General features: G+C 44.1%; 1 non-coding gene across 1 annotated transcript; it reads left to right on the top strand.

The window, feature by feature from the left end:
- The first annotated feature begins 1,126 nt into the window (after positions 1–1,126).
- LOC120094924 (small nucleolar RNA SNORA17) lies at positions 1,127–1,256 on the top strand. Its single transcript, XR_005489612.1, has one exon. It is a non-coding gene; the product is annotated as a small nucleolar RNA SNORA17 (small nucleolar RNA).
- The last annotated feature ends 18,235 nt before the right edge of the window (positions 1,257–19,491 follow it).

Raw genomic sequence — 19,491 nt, 5'->3', positions numbered from 1 at the left:
CTAGCCCATGTCTAGTCACATACGTACCCCATTTCAACACAACAGGGCGTATAACAGGAAGGGAGGAAGATTTCTCTCTCCCTCTCCCTCTCCCTCTCTCTCTGCATATGAGTCAGAAATGCCCCTCTTCCCAGGCCCTCTCAGATCCCTTTCTCTTAGTCCACAGGGAGCTTTGGGGATTTCTCCACTGGAGCTCCCAGAAGCTCTACCAAGTTCCTGCTGCCCCACTTCTTGTTTCTCATTGTGAGGCTTTGTTGAAGTGTCCACGTGACCGTTACCAGACCACCAGCTGGACTGCTTTGTAAATCATGTGAGTCTTCGAAATTAGATTAATAAAGCATATAGTCTTCTATAAATAATTTAACTTCCAAAGCTCACCAGCCAGTGAATCAAGTACAGATTCGTTTTTGGAATATGCCACATTAATAGGCAATTGCTTGTAATACACACTACATAATCTCTTGACTCACAAATAATATTCATATGAATAACTTCTGTTTCTCTCTTCACCCTTAACGACTACCATTACATCATTTTATACTGAAGTTCAACATTTGAGTATTCTTCCATTCCGTTACTATATATTAAAACCATATAAGGCTCTGTGCTGAATTCTGTGAGAAAATATCCAACAGTAATAGGACCTCAACTTTTTATTCAAGGGCTTATGAGTGTAGAGGCTAGATCTCCTGGTTTTTAGAAGGAAGACGTCTGGGTTTAAAGACCAGCTTGGCTTGCTAACCGGGAACGTGTTTCTGAATCTCTCTGAGCTCTGGTTCATTTTCTTGTGAAACAGGGATGAGGATGATCTCCCGTCAGAAGGCAAGAGCTGGAGAAGACAGAGTCATGGCGGCCACCGCAGAGAGAACGGCAGGTCAGTGTGAGAGATAAGAGATTCGGAAGCCGACGACGCATGGCCCTAAATGCCGGGCATTATCTAACAAGACAGTGGGGTGGCTTTCAAAGTTCTTTGTGCAGCATTAGGACCTTGAATAAATGTGTCCTTCAAACACATAACTTCCATGTCCGATGTGATAGATAACTAACTTGAAAGGAAACTACAGGCAAAGGGGCCATTTGAAGCTTGGCCTCAGAAGTACGTGGCATGTGGAAGAAAGTAAGAACCCCCGCCCCAAGAGACATTGTAGCTGTGGCTGCTATGTCACATGTGTGCCAGTAGGTGGCAGAGGGGAGAGAGGCTATGTCTATGCTCAGTGCTCTGACCTATGAACATGTAACTAAAACTCCCTGAAAAAGGCAAGTCTGAGATGCCCATCAGTCCAGCGTCAGGGGCCCTGGATAGGGAGCTAGCCTGAGATAACTACCAATCCGGCACAGGCCCCAACAGTAGTTGAGGGCAGAGAGTAAGCTAGAGTCGAGATGAACCTACCTTGGTGCCATGTGGCCCAGTGGGAACAAGTTGGAGACCAGGATGATGACTCCTGCATGGGGTCCTGGCAAGAACAAGCCCCAAATGACCACCAGTCAGGCACCGTGGGGTTCCAACAGGGAGCTGGTCTGAGATGACTACCAGTCTGGCAACATGCAGGCTTGGGAGGCTGACCATGCCTGAGATGATGCCTGCCCAGTGCCATAATGCATGGGTAGGGCTTAGCACTCCTCAGACCACTCCTAGGATGGCCCCAGACACTCAGCAAGCGCGGGTTCCACTAACAGGAGCGAGTGAGTGGTGGGGAAATGGAAGAGAAAGATAAACAGAAGGATGTGGGCACAGTGAAGAGAGGCAGGACTGCAGACTGCAGGGTGGTCAAAACAGCCTGGTATGAGTAGTTGGTGATGCCTCCTGGGACCCTGGTGGGATTCTGACTTGTGCTGCCATGAGAAACCACATCTGGGTTTACGGCTCTGCAGCAGCAAGGGTCTGCTACCCTCAAAGGCCAGGTGAATGTCCCTGGTCTGCGCTGCCACTCCTGAGAACAGCCCTGAACCTTGTCTGAACGGCACAGCAGAGCTGGCCCTGGTTGGAGGGGTTGAGGGTGAGCCAGCCCTGAGGGCACAAGCATGGGAGAGCTGGTCCTGCCTCCTGCCTCCTGCCTGCTGTGTGGTGGAGGATGGAAAGATACCCTCCTCTCCCTTCTACCCTTGCCACCTGTGGCAGGCAGGAGAGCTGGCCCTGCTCCTTACCTGGGAAGCACAGTTGAGCAGACTCTGGTGGCAGGGTGGTGAGCTGGCCCAAAGAGTGTGAGCATGGACAAGCAGACCCTTGCCTCTTGTCTGCTGTGAGTTGGTCTTGCCCCTTGCCACCTATGGCAGGCAGGAGAGCTGGCCCTTGTGTCATGAGAGCAGAACTGTCCCTGTCCCTTACCTGCTGCAAAACTGGGGAAAGCCCTGCATCTCGTCTGGGCAGCAGGGTAGAGCTGGACCTGGATTGTGGTCGAGCTGGCGCTGAGGGTATAAGCACGGTAGAGCCTACCTTGACTCTTGTCTGCTGTGCACTGGAGCAGATGGGGGAAAGATGCCCTTTCTACTCCCTTGTCTCTTGCCATGGAGGGGGCCTGGCCCCAGAGTCACAAGAGTGGGAGAACTGACCCTGTCCCTGCATTCTGAAGGTCAGGCCTCAGCTGGCTCTGCCCCTTGCTGGCTGTGACATTGGATGGGCCAGCTGGGGCAGAGCAGGAGAATGAGGAGTGATGTAGGTGAGGAAGAGCCTAGAGGCTGACCAGCTCAGATACATTTTAGGGATAGATCCAGGGCTTTGAGTTGGCCTACCCCAACATCTACCCCATCAATGAACTGCTGGAGTTCGTGAAGAGGCCGGTCCTGCAGATCCAAAATTACAGGATTTCTATGACACAGGGCAACAACAGGATATCCTAGAGGAGTCCCAGTGAGGTTCTATATGTCGATAGTGTAGCAGAAGCCAGAGGCCTCATACCAGATCAATGAGTCATTGCAATAAACATTTGTAAGCAAAGAAGTATGGACAAAAGGGTGTGTGTACCATAGGACACACTGTGACACACTACAGCTTCCACCATGAGATCTTTTTCCCCCTGATTATGGGGAAGGTTGCAAGGGTGGAAGGCAGGAATAAAGGGGAGGGGGAGATGAGTGGGATTGGGGTGGGGTGCATGATGTGAAATTCATAGAGAACCAATAAAAAGCTAAAAGATAACGTAAGATCAAGAGGCAGTAGGGTGAAAGTGTGGAACCCTGACTTCTGGCATGATGTGGCTGGGCTGCTCTTAAACTCATAGCAGCTTTGGTTATCCCACAAGATCAGCATAAGGCTGGGCTTATCAGTGCCTTGTCATTGAAAATGCAGAGTCTTGGGGGACCCCAGCTCTCTTGGATGGGTGTAACTTTGAGATTGATGCTGTAAAGCACAGTAAATTCTTTTACGTGCACAGTCACTGGTTAATGGAGGAGGGCAACAACTTCAGTGGTGTAGCCACTGGTACTGTGCCTATGTTCACCACACTCCTGTAAACAACCTTGATGAGACTCACGGGAGCACCAGAAACAAAATAAAAAAGTAGATAATTAAACTTAATGACAGCTAAATGCATTATAGGATCCCAGATAAGGGCCTGGAACAGATCAATGTCCTGGTGAGACAACAGGTGAAATTCAAAGCTTTTGCTACTACTGTGGTAGTGATGCTAGTCTCCACCCATGTCTCACAGATACACGATGGGTCAACACTGCCTGCATGAAAAGCCTGTAAGTGTCAGTCATCCCAACCAAAATCCCATCTCATTCTTCACAGAAATAAAAAAAACTAATAATAATATCCTAAAATTTATATGGAACCTCAGAAGACCCCAGACAGCCAAAATAATCCTGAGTCAAAAGAAATAACATAGAGTGGTTACAATCCCAGAGCATAAAATATTTTTTTACGCAGCCATAGTAATAAAAACAATATGATGTTTATACAAAAACAGACACGTAGAACAATGGAACAAAATAGAGGGCCCAAACACGAGCACATGACATTTCAGCCACTTGATACTTTACAAAGAGCAAACACATACACGGGGGGGGGGGGTGGGGGGTTGGTCATTTTCAACAAAGGGATAAGAAGAAATTTCCAGAGTTGTTGTTGTTTTTATTGAAACTCAGTTGTGTCACATGATGCTTTCCTGGAAGCTGTCTTGTGAGATGATATTTTGCTGAAAGAGGTACTTGAGAGGATGTTCTGCCGAAGCCGGTGCTTATGAGGGCACGTGATATTTCAAAAGAGTATAAGTAGAACCCCACAAGCAGTGAGAGCATGCTCTTGCTGTGACACCCTGCAGTGTTTCACTGGTCTTCACTGGTCTTTGCTGGTCTTCATTGGCCTTGCAATGCTTCGCTGGTCTTTGCTTGTCTTCACTGATGTTGGTCTTCACTCTGGTCTTCTCTGGTCTTTGCTGGTCTTGGCTGGTCTCCATTGGTCTTTGCTGGCCATGCAATGCTTGGCTGGTCTTGCTTTTTGCCCAGCTCAGATCTTCACACTGTAGAGATAAACTCTCTTGGTATTCTAGCTGCTTGTGGCTGCTTCTGCTGACTTGAGCCAATTTGGCAGAACCTTGCAGTTTCTGCTGGATTGAGTCACTACTGATTCATGTTTGTGTTTGCTATTGGCCTGAACTGCTGGTACCCTGACAAGGAAGAGTTGAATTACCCCCAAGGAACTACTTCTAAACAGGTCCACAATCCCTTTTCCTATTAACCTTTCTCTCCAGCCTCTAGTTGACAGGTTAGAAGGGGGGTTGAAATGTTTAAGAACCCTAAATAAAGTAGGTTTAGAAGAATCTAAACCTACAGGATACTGAAGAAAGGGGATGCCATGTGCAAAAGAATGAAATTAGACCCTTGCACAAAAATTAACTGTGAACAAAGACCTAAATGTGCAACCTGAAACATAAATTGCTGGAAGGAATCATGGGCGGTCCCCTCCATTATGTGGCATAGGAAAGGACTCCTGAACAGGACTCCCTTTGCCCAAGAATAAAGGCCAACCATTGACAGATCTTCATGAGACTTAAAGTTTCTCTAATTAAAAGAAGAAATTTTATTTTATTCATTTCAATTAAAAAAAGAAAAAGAAAAGAACAGATCTTATTTCCACGTGGGAGGAAAAACATTTCTGGGCCAATAAGATGGCGCCATGTAAGAGCACGTGACCCGAAGTCTGATGACCTGAGTCTGATGCCAAGAACCCATGTGAACGGAAAGAAGAACTCCTGCACGCTATCCCCTGACTTCCACACGCATGCCATGGCCAGCCTGCGCCCCTCCCATACATAAGTAAAATAAACAAACATTTTAAGAGAGACAATGATCCTGTAGATAACCAGGTGAGGTAATTTCATACCAGTGTTTTGAGAAAAGCATGTAAAAACATGTTTACACACGATTCTTTTATTATTATTATTATTCCTATCATTATTATTACTTATTCTCTTTAGATTCCACTCACTGCTTTCTCCCAGTCACTCCCTCCCACAATCCTTCCCCCAATCCCCACTCCCCTTCTCCTCTGAATGGCTGTACCCCTCCAGGTTTCCCCTAACATGGCACATGTCTCTGTGAAGCTAGGCACAACCTCTCCCACTGAGGCCAGATGAAGCAGCCCGGGTTGGTTTATCCCACGTTCAGGCAACAGATTTTGGGACAGTCCCGCTCCAGTTGTATGAGGCCCACATGAAGACCAAGCTGCATATCTGCTACATATGTTACCCATGATTCTTGATGGCGTTTCTATTTCCTCAGGATAGACTCTAAGAGAATAAATTGCTGGGTTCCACAGTTACGAAAAGTCCTGCAGGAAATGGTGTTGGTAACGCTGAGATTCAAAAAAAAAAAAAAGTTTCTGCACAGCTAAAGAAACACCAACCATGTGAAGAGGAAGCCCACCGAATGGGAGAGAATTCTTGTCAGATATACATCTATGAAGGTTTTAGTGAGAATGTCCACAACACATATGTTCGCCTGATTCACACTTAGTGGAATTGTTCGGGAGGTGTTAGGAGGTATGGTCTTGTTGGAGGAGGTGTGGTCTTGTTGTAGGAGGTGTGGTCTTGTTGGAGGAGGTGTAGTCTTGTTGGAGGAGGTGTGGTCTTGTTGTAGGAGGTGTGGTCTTGTTGGAGGAGGTGTGGTCTTGTTGGAGGAGGTGTGGTCTTGTTGGAGGAGGTGTGGTCTTGTTGGAGGAGGGGTGGTCTTGTTGGAGGAGGGGTGGTCTTGTTGGAAGAGGTGTGTTAATCGGGGTGGGCTTTGAGGTTTCAAGAGCCTAAACCAGACGCAGTCTCTTCTCTCCCTTTGCCTCTTCCTCTCCCTATCCCTCCCACTTTGTTCTGTCTCTCTGTTTCTCTCTGTGCCTCTGTGACTCTGTCTGTTTTTCCCTCCCTTCTCCCTTCTCCCACCCTCCCTCCCTCCTGCCCAAGGATCAGGATGTAAGCGTTCAGCCACTGCTTCATGCCCACAAATGCCTCCATGCCTCCCTTCTGTGATGATCACAGATGAACCTCTGAAACGGTCAGCAAGCCCCAGGTAAATGGATTCTTTGAAAAATTTGCCATGGTCATGGTGTTTCATCCCAGAAATAGAATAGCAACTAAGACAACAACTGACAGAGGATTAATATCACAATATATAAAGAACTAAAAAAATAAAAAATAAAAAAAAGAAACGGCTAATTTAAAGAATGGACCTGAAGCCAGGCAGTGGTGTACGCCTTCAATTCCAACCCTCAGGAAGCAGAGACAGGTGGGGATCTCTGAGTGTGAGGTTAGCCTGGTCTACAGTGTGAGGAAAAATTCTGTCTCAGAAAACCAAAACCTAAAGGAAACAAGAGATTGGGAGAGGGGAGAAAGGAGACGGGAGAGGGGAGAGAGAGAGGAAAGGAGGGAGAGGAGAGAGAGAGAGAGAGAGAGAGAGAGAGAGAGAGAGAGAGACAGAGAGAGAGAGAGACAGAGAGAGAGACAGACAGAGAGAGAGACAGACAGAGAGAGAGACAGACAGAGAGAGAGACAGAGAGAGAGATCTAAAGGGAGAATTTTTAAACGTTTTTTAAATTAATTATTTTATTTACATCCCAAATGTTGCCCCCTCCCAGCCATCCCTCCTAGAGTTCTTCACCCAATCTCCCCCTCTTTGTCTCTGAGAGGGTACCCACACCCTGGGAATCCCCCTTCTCTGGGGCATCAAGTCTCTTCAGGATTAGGTACATCCTCTCCCACTGGAAAAAAAGATGTCTAAGAAATAAAAAAACAAAAACAAAACAAAACAAAACCTAACCAGAAACAAAACAAAACATAAACCCACTCATCATCCCTAGCAGTTAGGGAAGAACAAAGGAGGTAGTTAAAGTAACAATAAAGGAAAAAGTCACAAGAAATCATATTATTAACTATTTTTACCTAAAACAGAAAAGCCAATAACACATACAATTCTGAGTATAAATGAACATGTATAATTTTAGTGAACTCATCACATCTGGGATGACAATGCTCTCTCCAAGAGCCAAGTACCCTTAACAAAATTCTAATACCAGACATGTGTAGCCCTTGTTTGAATTGTTGGGGCAGGGCTGTCCAAGAGGCCCATAAAACATCCAACCTGAGGCTGGTATTCTTGGTTGCCCTCCCTGAGAGGTGGAAGGTGAGTCCTTAGTGCTGAAGTGACCACACCCTTCAGAAATAGAGCCAAGAAGCTCTTGAGATGGCATTGACCTTAATTCGTCCTCCCTAAAGACCAGTTTTCGTAGATCAGAAAGTACCAAGGCAAGCTTCTAAAAGAGGGGGTTAGCCAATTGTCCTGCTCAGCTATGACACCTATGAACCATATCAACCAACATGGCATGACAAGCCTAAGGTGCATTAGTGGCATTGCATACCTCAGCAGTAACCAATGACTCTATAGTTGGGCTTAAGATCAATTGTTAATTGCCAGTGTTAATAAAGTCATCGAGTTTTTGTTTTGTTTTGTTTTAATATGGAAACCCAATGCAAACAGCATTCATTGAGCACCAACTATATACCAAGAATGGTTTCCTAGCATTCTGTTTATATATTACCAAATCCTTCCATCAACTCAATAATGTATTTTTTTGCCTCATGTGACCTAGCATTTTTTTATTTTTTGTAATTTAGCAATCAGATTGATATCTTAAATTCTCATTCCATAAAACATCCACACGATAAACTCACAACCAATTGATAATGATATAAACTGCCCATCTAGATAAGACAAATTGTCCTATAAAATTCTATCTCTTATGAAATATTCATAACTACCTGTGGCCCCTTAAGGCCACACAGGTCTGGGTCGTCCTTCTCCTCCTCTATCTTGGTTCTCCTCCCTTTCTCCTCTCTCTCTCTCCTCCCTTCAAAACTCTGTGCCTACCTCACTTTTTCACTGTACAATCACAGGCCTTGCCTTGTCTTGTGCCTGCCTTCACCTGCATAAAGACAACAGTCTACACTTCACCCTTTCTGTCTAATTAAAAAAGAAACTTTTCTCTCAAATGTAATTCTGTAATTATAAAGTATAAAATACACCTAACACTCAGTCCATCACTTTTGTCAATTAAATAGTATGTTCTGTTATCTTAGCTTAATAAAGGCTTAAAATCAATGTGTTATGTCTTGGCTAGCTTGTGTACTTTCTGAAAACTATCTAATTAAATATGTATTCTCAAAGTTAAATAGCCACAGTGGGCTATGAGATCATAATTAGTTTTCAACTCCATCAGAAATCTGAGAACAATCAATACTATCTGAAAATATAGGAAGCCTAACATGGCTTCCAGAACTGAGACAAGTTGGAGAGATAACTGTCTACCGGTAACAGTCCCCTGTTAGCAACATATAAGAGCATCAGTCTTCAGCCTCTGGCCCAGTATCATCTGACAGACCTTTGTAACACAGAGTTTTGAAGGACTGAGTATTCTGACTTGGCAGAGATTATCAGTCAACTATCCTGCAAGTGTATCCTTTTCTGAACAGTATTTTGTCTGTAGATGAAATAGGCAATTTTTGCCCAGCAGCTACTAGCCACACCTATTACCTCACCTGGAGATAGAGATGCTCAATTTCTTCTTTGAATCCACAAAAGGGGAGCTGCTAGGAGCAGATATGTCCCAACAACAAAAGAATAAATAACATTAAATATCACATTTTGTAGATTTCTGACATTTTTGAAAATCATCTATCTATGTAAAGAAATCTGGACTGTTGTCCATTAACTACTCCTAGCTATTTTTAATAAATTACCTTGATGTTCGCAGCCAACCATTGAACTGAGAACAGGGTCCCCAATGGAGGAGTTAGAGAAAGGACTGAAGTAGCTGAACGGGTTTGCAACCCCATAAGAAGAACACAATATCAACCAGACACCCTAGAGCTCCCAGGACTAAGAGAACACAGGGGTGGACCTATGGCTCCATCCGCATATGTAGCAGAGGATGGCCTTGTTGGGCATCGATGGGAGGAGAAGCCCTTGGTCCTGTCAAGGCTTGATGTCCCAGTGTAGGGGAATGTCAGGGCAGGGAGGTGGGAGGGAGTGGCTGGGAGGGTGAAGAAGCACCCTCATAGAAACGGGGGTGGGGTGAGGGTGGGATAGTGGTTTCTGGAGGGGAAACTGGGAAATGAGATAACTTTTAAAATGTAAATTTTAAAATGCAATAAAAAAAACAATACGAGGCTTAGACCCAGTCCTATAACTGTTATTATTATTGGACTCATATTAAACATATGAGTTAAGGGCCAGATAGCAAATTCCTGGCTCTGAGTTTACTGTTAGGCTGTTTCCAATAAAGTCAGTGCTAATGGAGGAGAATCTACAAGCACTAATTTATGAAACCAGTATAATCCCTAACAACAGCGTAGTCTTCACCCTCGCAAAGGAAACTTCTCTTTGCAACAGATGGAGACTATTACAAAAAGCACAACCAATCAAAAGGCAGAGTTGAGGAGCCCAGCCCCAAGGGATACATCTGCAAAATACTCGTGCATCTAAGGCTCGGGAAACATCATAGAAGGAGGAGCAGAAAGGGCATAAGAGCCCCAGGATCTGGGAGTTTGTTCTGAACTCTCATGGTCTCCTAGTAACGTCTGAAGCTATACCCACAAAGACCCACTAACATGACTGCCCATATGTGAGCTGGACAAGGACAACACCAACGAACATGTCAAAGCGGATGGGGAAAAGCCATAAGGCCTCAGCCCTACATGACGAACTACAGGAAACTGAGGCATGCTGGGAGCAGGAGAGAGTCTTCCCGGATTGATTATACAATACTAAAAGGTCAGCCCTGAAAACACACATGCAAATAACATTATACAGCCTGAGCAGGTTATATTTAGGAATATACATATAAACACGTATGAATGTACATGTGTATGCATGCATACATATACTTCTATGTGCACGCATTAACAATTCATGAAAAACAGGCCATGCTTTGAATGAAAATAGGAAGGCATATCTAAGGGGGTTGAGGGGGTAGGAAAGGGAAGGGGAATATGTTACAACTGTATTGCATCCTCAAAAATAAGTACAAGAAAAGTCCTCTTTTTCCCTGTGTTGGCTAACTCGTCCCAACTTCTTTCCGACTTTGCTCAAGAAATTTTCCTCTTCAGTGTTGTCCCTCCTGTGGGCAGAAATTAGAAGTTTTCTAACATTCAGTATCCCGTGGCTTTCTTCTCCCTGTTCCCCTGTTACCAACTTCACATGCAAAGTTGCCTCTACCTCTCTTTCTAAAGAAAAGCCCTGGTTAAATGTAATTCGGGGTTTGAGTAGCATCTGCAGCAGGAACTTTGCCCTCTGCAAGAGTTGCATAACCACCTCTGTGCTTCAGAGGTGGCCGTCAGGATGACATAGGAGTGCAGAGGAAAAAACATACTCCCTATTCTTCATGCCGTTGAAATAAGACTTGTGGAGAGGTTGTTTTTTACTGAAATAATTCGTCTTTTTATGTCAAGCGAACAAGATAATTGACATGATTACTTTGAGTTAATCTATCATGGATTCAAACAGACCAAATAAAAGCTAACAGAAGAAACAGAAGGTAATGGTGGTGCCGTGCTGCTGTTTATTCTGCGATCTAACGAAAGCCTGGAACATCAATTCAGCTGTTCTGGTCATAACACTGCCCATATGTGGATTTATATGTATGTGTCTGTATCATACAATGCATCTCGTGGCTAAAGCAGTAACAACACGTTCAGATATTTTAGCACGTCTGGGACAATTAAATCTTTATTAGATAGTTTCTTCTTTCTGACAGTATTGGGATAATGACATCTTGAAACTTAAATAATATTTGAGACAGTAGATACAATGTACCTAGAGAAATCCAATATTTAATGAAGGTTAGCTCCCATTATGTCATGTGTGTCTAATAATGCTATGTAGATTTACACATATGTTCATGGCATGTACACATGCACACAGACAGAATCATCTACAAAATCATACTCAGCATCTCAAATGTGGAACTGCCAGGCTTTGGAAAATCATTCAAGGTCATTGACGATGTGCGGAAAGCCATTACCTTCCTGGAATAGCAAGCCTCCCAGGAGGCAGTGATGAAGCTCAACCAGGCCTTGATGACTGCTGATGACGTTGAGAGGCAGAGCAGGGCAGCAAGACACCTGCAAACTAATCCAGCTTATCTTCAGTCAGAACTAAGAGTGTTACTTATTCTGAGTGACCTTAAAACAGTTCTTCACATTCCACTAGTTGCCCCGCAGTCATTAAATAGATTCTCCAGGAACAAATGGGGAAACAAATCAGCGACAGGCTTTCCCTCTGTCGGGCTTTACCAGTTCCAGTTGGAGCTGAGTTTACATTATGGAAGTTCACGAGGACCTGTGAGCCAGCAGGCAGCTGTCTGATTCAAGTTAGCCTCATTTTTCAGTACTTCCTCCAAACATGTCCCTAGAAGAGCCATCCCAGGAGTCATGGGATGAATCTTCAAGCCCAGAATATAGAAATCAGAATCCCAGGTGCTGAGATTACAGACTGAGTAATCTTAGACTAGTGTTTTCCTGCATTTCCCGTCACGAAAGCTTATTCTCACAAGTTCACGTCCTGTACATGAAGCTCTGACTTAGGGACTGGCAAATGGCAGCTGACAACAGTTTGTTTCTTATTCAAGAAGACAACAGTTCTGTGAACTCTGTGACAAGGCGTCAAAGAACTTCCAAGTCTAGAAACCGTGTGATTTAGCAGAACAAAGGCTTGAAGGGATTAATGTCTTCAACAAGGAGAAATGGCATAGCTTCTTTAATCAGAGGTTCTGTTCCCCGAGCCATCGAGAGTTCCTGACTTTTGCATGCTGTATGACCATCTGTCCTCAGTGCCTCAGATACAGCGTTCAGTGAGTGTGGTCACATGACACTGTGTTGGCTGTAGCCCCACACAAGGAGTCTTTTCACTGTTGCAACGTGTTTACCTTGCATTCAAAAGTAACCAAAAGCTTCAAAGAAAGAAGTTATAATTGAGCCTAAGGTTGTCTGAGCACCCTTGTCCTTAGAAGATACTGTTTGGCTGTTTAGCTATAAGATGTAAATTTAAATAAGACATTGATACAAATTCTAAGTAAAAATTTAAACCATTTTGTAAGTAGTGAGGTCTTTTTTTTTACTACTATTTATTGGATATTTTTTATTTACATTTCAAATGTTATCCCCTTTCCTGGGTTTCCAGCCATATCCCATCCGCCTCTCCCACTTCTTCAATAAGGGTGTTCCCCCACCCATCCACCTACCCTTTCTCCCATCCCTGCCCTGACATTCCCCTACACTGGGAGGTCTAGCCTTGGCAGGACCAAGGATTTCTCCTCCCATTGGTGCCAGACAAGGCCATCCTCTGCTACATATGCAGCTGAAGCCATGGGTCTGTCCATGTGTACTTTCTGGATAGTGGTTTAGTCCCTGGAAGCTCTGGTTGATTGGTATTGTTCTTATAGGGTTGCAAACCTCTTCCGCTCCTTCAAACCTTTCTCTAACTCCTCCAGTGGGAATCCATTCTCAGTTCAATGGTTGGCTGCAAACATCCACCTCTGTATTTGTCAGGCTCTGGCAGAGCCTCTCAGGAGACAGCTATATCAGGCACTTCTTGGCATCAGCAATAGTGACTGGGTTTGGTGACTGTATGTATATGGGCTGGATCCCCAGGTGGGGCAATCTCTGGATGGCCTTTCCGTCAGTCTCTGCTCCAAAGTTTGTCTCCATATCTCCTCCTGTGAATACTTTTGTTCCCCCTTCTAAGAAGGACTGAAGCATCTGCACTTCAGTAATCTTTCTTGAGCTTCATGTGGTCTGTGGATTGTATCTTGGGTAATCCGTCTTACTTTTCTCTCCTTTCAATACTGTGCTCAGGTAAGCAGCTTGAAAATTGTGCTCGCAAATTAAATCACCACAGAAGGAAAGCATACAGTTACTTAAGAGTGAATTATAATTGCAAATTATAAATATTATAATCCATAAAATTGTAAGCGGTAGGAAAATACTCCAACAAACACCATCCTTTCTAAAAAGTGAAAGTGGAATTGTACAATAACAAAAATAACTAATTTTTATTTTTTAAAGGAAGTGTTGGGAAGTAGTTTCCTGAGTTCAGACATCTCAGGAACAGGTCCACCTTGCTGGCAGGATCCAAACTGAGTTCATGTTCCTAGGCCCTGGAACCTGACGCCTCTCCTTCGTGTTTTTAGTGTTTGTCTGTTAACCAATGAAGGTTGGGAAGAGGAACGATGCTATTGTCATCTAAACTAAGGCACAGGAGTCAGAGGCATGCTGCTTGCCCAGGCCTTTGCTCCCTTATCTCTCTAGATTCCAGGCAGAGTCCAGGAGGGGACCTGACTGCAAAAGCTGACTCAAGGACCCTGAAACCAGTGACCCAGATAAGGCCCAGTCACCCATGTTAACTTCCTTGCTTAACCCCTTGTATCAGAATATGGTTGGTCAATACAACAGCCCACTGTGCTGCCTCTTGCTTTCTGTTCCCATCCTATAAAAACGGTGCATAGTCTCCCTTTGAGGAATTGCTCAGACCCTGAACTGGCCACCTCCCTGAGTGCTCAGAAAATAAAGCTTTCGTTAGTAAGCTTCCACATCTGAAGTGAGTTTTCTCAGCTTCCACCCTGAACCCGACAAAAGGAAGGAGAAAGTGGGTCAGTCACTGAGGAGAAAGCAAAGTCCTTTGCTTGTATTTATTACGTACACAATGTCTCAAGCAATTGCTCTTATACAAAGACCTGGATGCCCAGCGAGACCCGCTTGTAAGATTTTCTCTGCCAGAAATTGAGGAAGGGCAGAAATTGAGAGACTCTTGCAGAGCCATCTGGCTCGTTCCATCGCGTTAAATATTGTCAACTATCGACTCAAAGGCGTAATCTGGATTCTATAATCGACCACTGTCATTATTTCAAATACATCTTGTGATCTCCTCAAATTACCAGAATGACGGTCATAAAAGATTTACTCTGAAGCCCTTTGCGAATAGGACGAGAGCTGCATACAAGTCCCCTCACTGCTTACGCAAATAGACCCTTTCCACACTACTTCAGGTGTGGCCACTGCCCAATGGAACTTAGTCATTGCTGCTACAGAGGAAGCAGATGTGTGTGGCTGAAGCCTTGGGGAGGGCAAGTGATGAGCTCAGAATCCGCTCTGTACTCCTTTTTGTACCTCCTGACAAACACAGAATGGTGTTCTGACAAAGTTCCGTTCTCAGCAAAGGTTGAATCAATAAAAGTATTGACTTTTTAATTTGAAAACTTATAAAAATGCAGGTACAGGACAGCGCGGGAGTTCTCTCTATGACACAGACACCCAAATTCCCTTTAGAAATACTTCCTTCACATAGCAATGCGTGAGTCCCACAGACCCTTTTAGGGCTGGTAACTTCCTCTGGTGCCAAGAAGAGTTAACACAGTTTCATGGTGTCTTGGTGGACAGGACAAAAAGCAGTTCTTGGGATACATGAGTTTCCACAGAACACAGCTTTCCTTGGTTGAGGGGAATGCTACGCCATTTTTTCATTCGCTAACGGGTAGCACTGCTGTTTGCTAGGCAATGACATCACAACTGATTTTGACAAACCATGGACAACTGGATTCCCCCCTTGCTCAATAGGACCATCTGGCAGCTTCTGGAATGTGTTCAAAGAGAGACATTTACTCACCCACTGTCTTCTGGGGTTTTTGTTTGTTTGTTTGTTTGTTTGTTTTGTTTAAATATGTCTTCATTTTAATACAGTTCATTTGCTAGGCATTGACCAGGTTCTTTGTCTAGAGGGAACCTTTTGGAAAACAGATGTTAGTTATTCTGATATCTCAGAGTCTTCCTGGTTTGTTTTGCTTTGTTTTTTCTTTTATTTTCTTTTTTTAAAATTTTTTATTAGATATATTTCTTTACTTACATTTCAAATGTTATTCTCCTTCCTGGTTTCCTGTCCATAAGTCCCCATTCCCTCCGCTCCCCCCATACGGGTAATTCCCCCCATACATCCCCTTACTGCCCCCCATATTCCCCTGCACTGGGGGTCCAATCTTGGCAAGACCAAGGGCTTTCCCTTCCACTGGTGCCCCCAAAAGGCTATTCTCTGCTACATATGCAGTTGGAGCCCAGGGTCAGTCCATGTATAGTCTTTCGGTTGTGGTTTAGTCCCTGGAAGCTCTGGTTGGTTGACATTGTTGTTTTTATGGGGTTGCAAACTCCTTCAGCTCTTTCAATTCTTCTTCTAATTCCCCCCAAGGGGGTCCTGTTCTCAGTTCAGTGATTTGCTGCTAGTGTTGACCTCTGTATAGACATGCTCTGGATGTGTCTCTCAGGAGAGATCTATATCCGGTCTCTTTCAGCATGCATTTTCTAGCTTCATCAATCTTATCTAGTTTTGGTGGCTGTCTATGTATATGGGCCACATGTGGGTCAGGCTCTGAATGGCCATTCCTTGAGTTGCTGCTCTAAACTTTGTTTCCATATCCCCTCCTATGGATATTTTTCCCCTTTTAAGAAGGAGTGGGAGCATCTGCATTTTGGTCATCCTTCTTCTTGAGCTTCCTGTAGTCTGTGGATTGCATCTTGGATAATTCAAGCTTTTTGGCTAATATCCACTTATCAATGAGTGCATACCAAGTGTGTTTTTCTGTGATTGAGTTACCTCACTCAGGATGATATTTTCTAGTTCATTCCATTTGCCTATGAATTTCATGAAGTTATTGTTTTTGATAGCTGAGTAATATTCCATTGTGTAGATGTACCACATTTTCTGTATCCATTCCTCTGTTGAAGGACATCTGGGTTCTTTCCAGCTTCTGGCTATTATAAATAAGGCTGCTATGAACATAGTAGAGCATGTGTCTTTGTTGTATGTTGGAGCATCTTTTAGGTATATGTACAGGAGAGGTATAGCTGGGTCCTCAGGTAGTGCAATGTCCAATTTTCTGAGGAACCTCCAGACTGATTTCCAGAGTGGTTGTACCAGTCTGCAATCCCACCAACAATGGAGGAGTGTTCCTCTTTCTCCACATCCTCGCCAGCATCTGCTGTCACTTGAGTTTTTTATCTTAGCCATTCTCACTGGTGTGAGGTGAAATCTCAGGGTTGCTTTGATTTGCATTTCCCTGATGACTAAGGATGTTGAACATATCATTAGGTGCTTTTTGGCCATTCGATATGTCTTCTGTTTTGAGAAGAAATACTTTCTGAAGTATATTAAGTGCATAGGTTTTCACATCTAACTAATCCCTGTGTCTATTAACAGCAACCAACTCAGAAGTTCCAGTCAGCAATATCCATTTCATTTACGCCATGGGTATTTCAAGAAAATGCCAAATATCAGAGAAGATGCAGACAGGCTATCATTCACAAATCTGTAGTCGGCATAGCTGTGAATGCGAAAAGAAAACACCCAGATGCGCCTGGAGAAGAGAAGAGAATGCTGACATTCCCCCAGAGACAGGCTGCTGTCTGTGCATCTACTTGTATTTCTTTCCCCACCTCTCATTTCCTAGAACGCACATTTTAACCTCGAGGATCCCTTTGGCTATTAGGAGTCACGATGGCAACCCAAAGTAGTGGGATTAAAAGCAAATTTGAAGGCAACTGATCTTGATCACTGAGTTAGCACCTTTCCTATGCAAAAGTAGAAAGGGTCCTTTAAGCACTTCCAAAAATTATAGCGAGCATAAGCAAACCTGATGACCACACAATAAAATATTAACCCTGTGAACATCCCTTATTAAGCACACATGCTTGTGCGTGCGCACACTCACTCACACACACACACACACACACACACACACACATATGCATGCACACGCACACGCACACACATATTAGAGTCACTCAAGTTTTTCACTCTTGGTATTAACACGCATTCAGCCAATGGCACCCGCAACCCATTCAAACAGGAAACTCGTATCTTTTCCGGTCTACTGCATCCTTATTTGCCTGACTTCAAACTGTCATCAAGCTAAGAAGTAAGTCTGGGGATGAGGACATTTCTAAGCAATTGTCATTCATTCCTTTCCATCGAAGACGCAGTTTAACAGTTAGAAGTGAAAGCTGGGGGTGAGCAATCGTTTCATTCAAGTCTGTATAAACATAGCAAACATAAGGCACTGCCTTCAAGAGATAGAGATTATTATAAAAAGCAATGATTTTACTATAATATGTCCTTCCCTCCCTATGCGCACATACACGTATATACAGATGCACGCACTTGTGTCGATCAAAACCCCCATGTACCAAAAAGAATTGTATCTGGTGGCAGCTCACGAGGGCTGGAGAGTAAATTTTGTTCCCACTCATTTGAAAACAGGAGGAGGTTGGAATGTAAATTCAACAATTAAATGATCTAGATACTATCAGATTGGTTCCCGACAATGGCCGATTTGAAGTCGCCACCATCCAGTAGGGCCTGGCTGCATCCTTGACTTGACACTTCACACAAAGCACAAGTTTCAGGGGGCTCCTCGGGCTCCGATGCCTGTATTCACTGGTGTCCTTGACACAGCGCACAGATAACACAACCCTGGTGAGGCTTTCCGTCTGCCTATGAAGATGGAAAGGGAGTCCATCGATAAATCTCATTACACCACACAAACACCTAAGGCCGTCCCCACGGATCACTGCAGAGCCAGTTCTGAATTTCAGAGATGTGCTTTCAGTTATTGTAATGACAGAGACAACAACGAAGACAGAGAAGGCTCTTGGAGACTCTGAGTCTTATACTAAGCTGCGCAAGGTATAACAAAGCGGTGTTGACGGTAGCTGTCCTGTTCTAAACTCTGAAAACAAAACCTAAAGCCAGACCCTTTATAGGGGCAGAAGCTCCTGACTTCATATTCAGCCTGTCTAGCGAATGCAATAAAAGCGGCGTGGAACAAACATGCTCGGAAAAAAAAAAAAAAACTTGTTATTCAGAAAAAAATATACCTTAACTTTCTCTGAGCTCGTGAAGGCATTGATTGTCAAATGACTCCTCCATAACTGAAGGCACACTAAGTGCGAGCCACTGAGTGAAGCTCTACTAAGCGTATGGACATGAAAATCAGTCTTGAGCTTGAGAAATTAACTCCATCATTTGAAAAGCAAATGGATAAACACAGAATTACAATCTAAAAGGTAACGAATTTGTTGAAAATGTGAAGTTATTCTCCAGTGGCTTTCTGAAGGACTCCATAAACTTGTCAACTGAGAAAAAGCTTTGATAATGAGAATAAACACAGCAGGCTTTTGATATAAAAAATAAAATGGAGGAGAGAGGACATCCTAGGCCACGCACCAGACTCTAAATGTACTTCTGGTACTGTATCAGTGTTTTGACTGAAGCTGTAGTTATCAGTTTCTTCAAGGCCTTAAAGTGATCTCAAATATTATCTAAAGTTTATTACAGTATAAGGGGATCCAGTCCATATATACACACAGCCACCAAACCTAGACAATACTGATGAAGCCAAGAAGTGCATGCTGACAGGAGCCTGATACAGCTGTCTCTTGAGAGTCTCGGCCAGAGCCGGACAAATACAGAGGCGAATGCTAGTAGCAAACCACTGAACTGAGAAAGGGGTCCCCATTGGAGGAGTTAGAGAAAGGTTTGAAGGAACTGAAGGGGCTTGCAACCCCATAAGAACAATACCAACCGACCAGAGCTTCCAGAGACTAAACCACCATCCAAAGAGTACACATGGACAGACCCACAGCTCTAGCTGCATATGTAGCAGAGGATGGCCTTGTTGGGCACCAATGGGAGGAGAAGCCCTTGGTCCTGCCAAGGCTGGATCCCCCCTTCCCCAGTGTAGGGGAATGTCAGGGAGGGAAGGGGGTGGTTGGGGAGGGGGAACACCCTCATAGAAGAAGGGGAAGGGTGATAGAATAGGGGACTTATGGTTGGGAAACCCGGGAAAGGGGACAACATTTGAAAGGTAAATAAAATATCCAATAAAAAAGGAATTATATATCATATGCATTAAATGTAGAGTATCATAAAACATCTCACATCTTAGACTCGCATCACACAAAATGTAAT

The sequence above is a fragment of the Rattus norvegicus genome, chromosome 9 (genome assembly GCF_036323735.1).
Source record: "Rattus norvegicus strain BN/NHsdMcwi chromosome 9, GRCr8, whole genome shotgun sequence".
NCBI lineage: Eukaryota > Metazoa > Chordata > Mammalia > Rodentia > Muridae > Rattus > Rattus norvegicus.
Note: the sequence above shows the minus strand (reverse complement) of the source record. Positions and strands in the feature narration are given on the sequence as shown.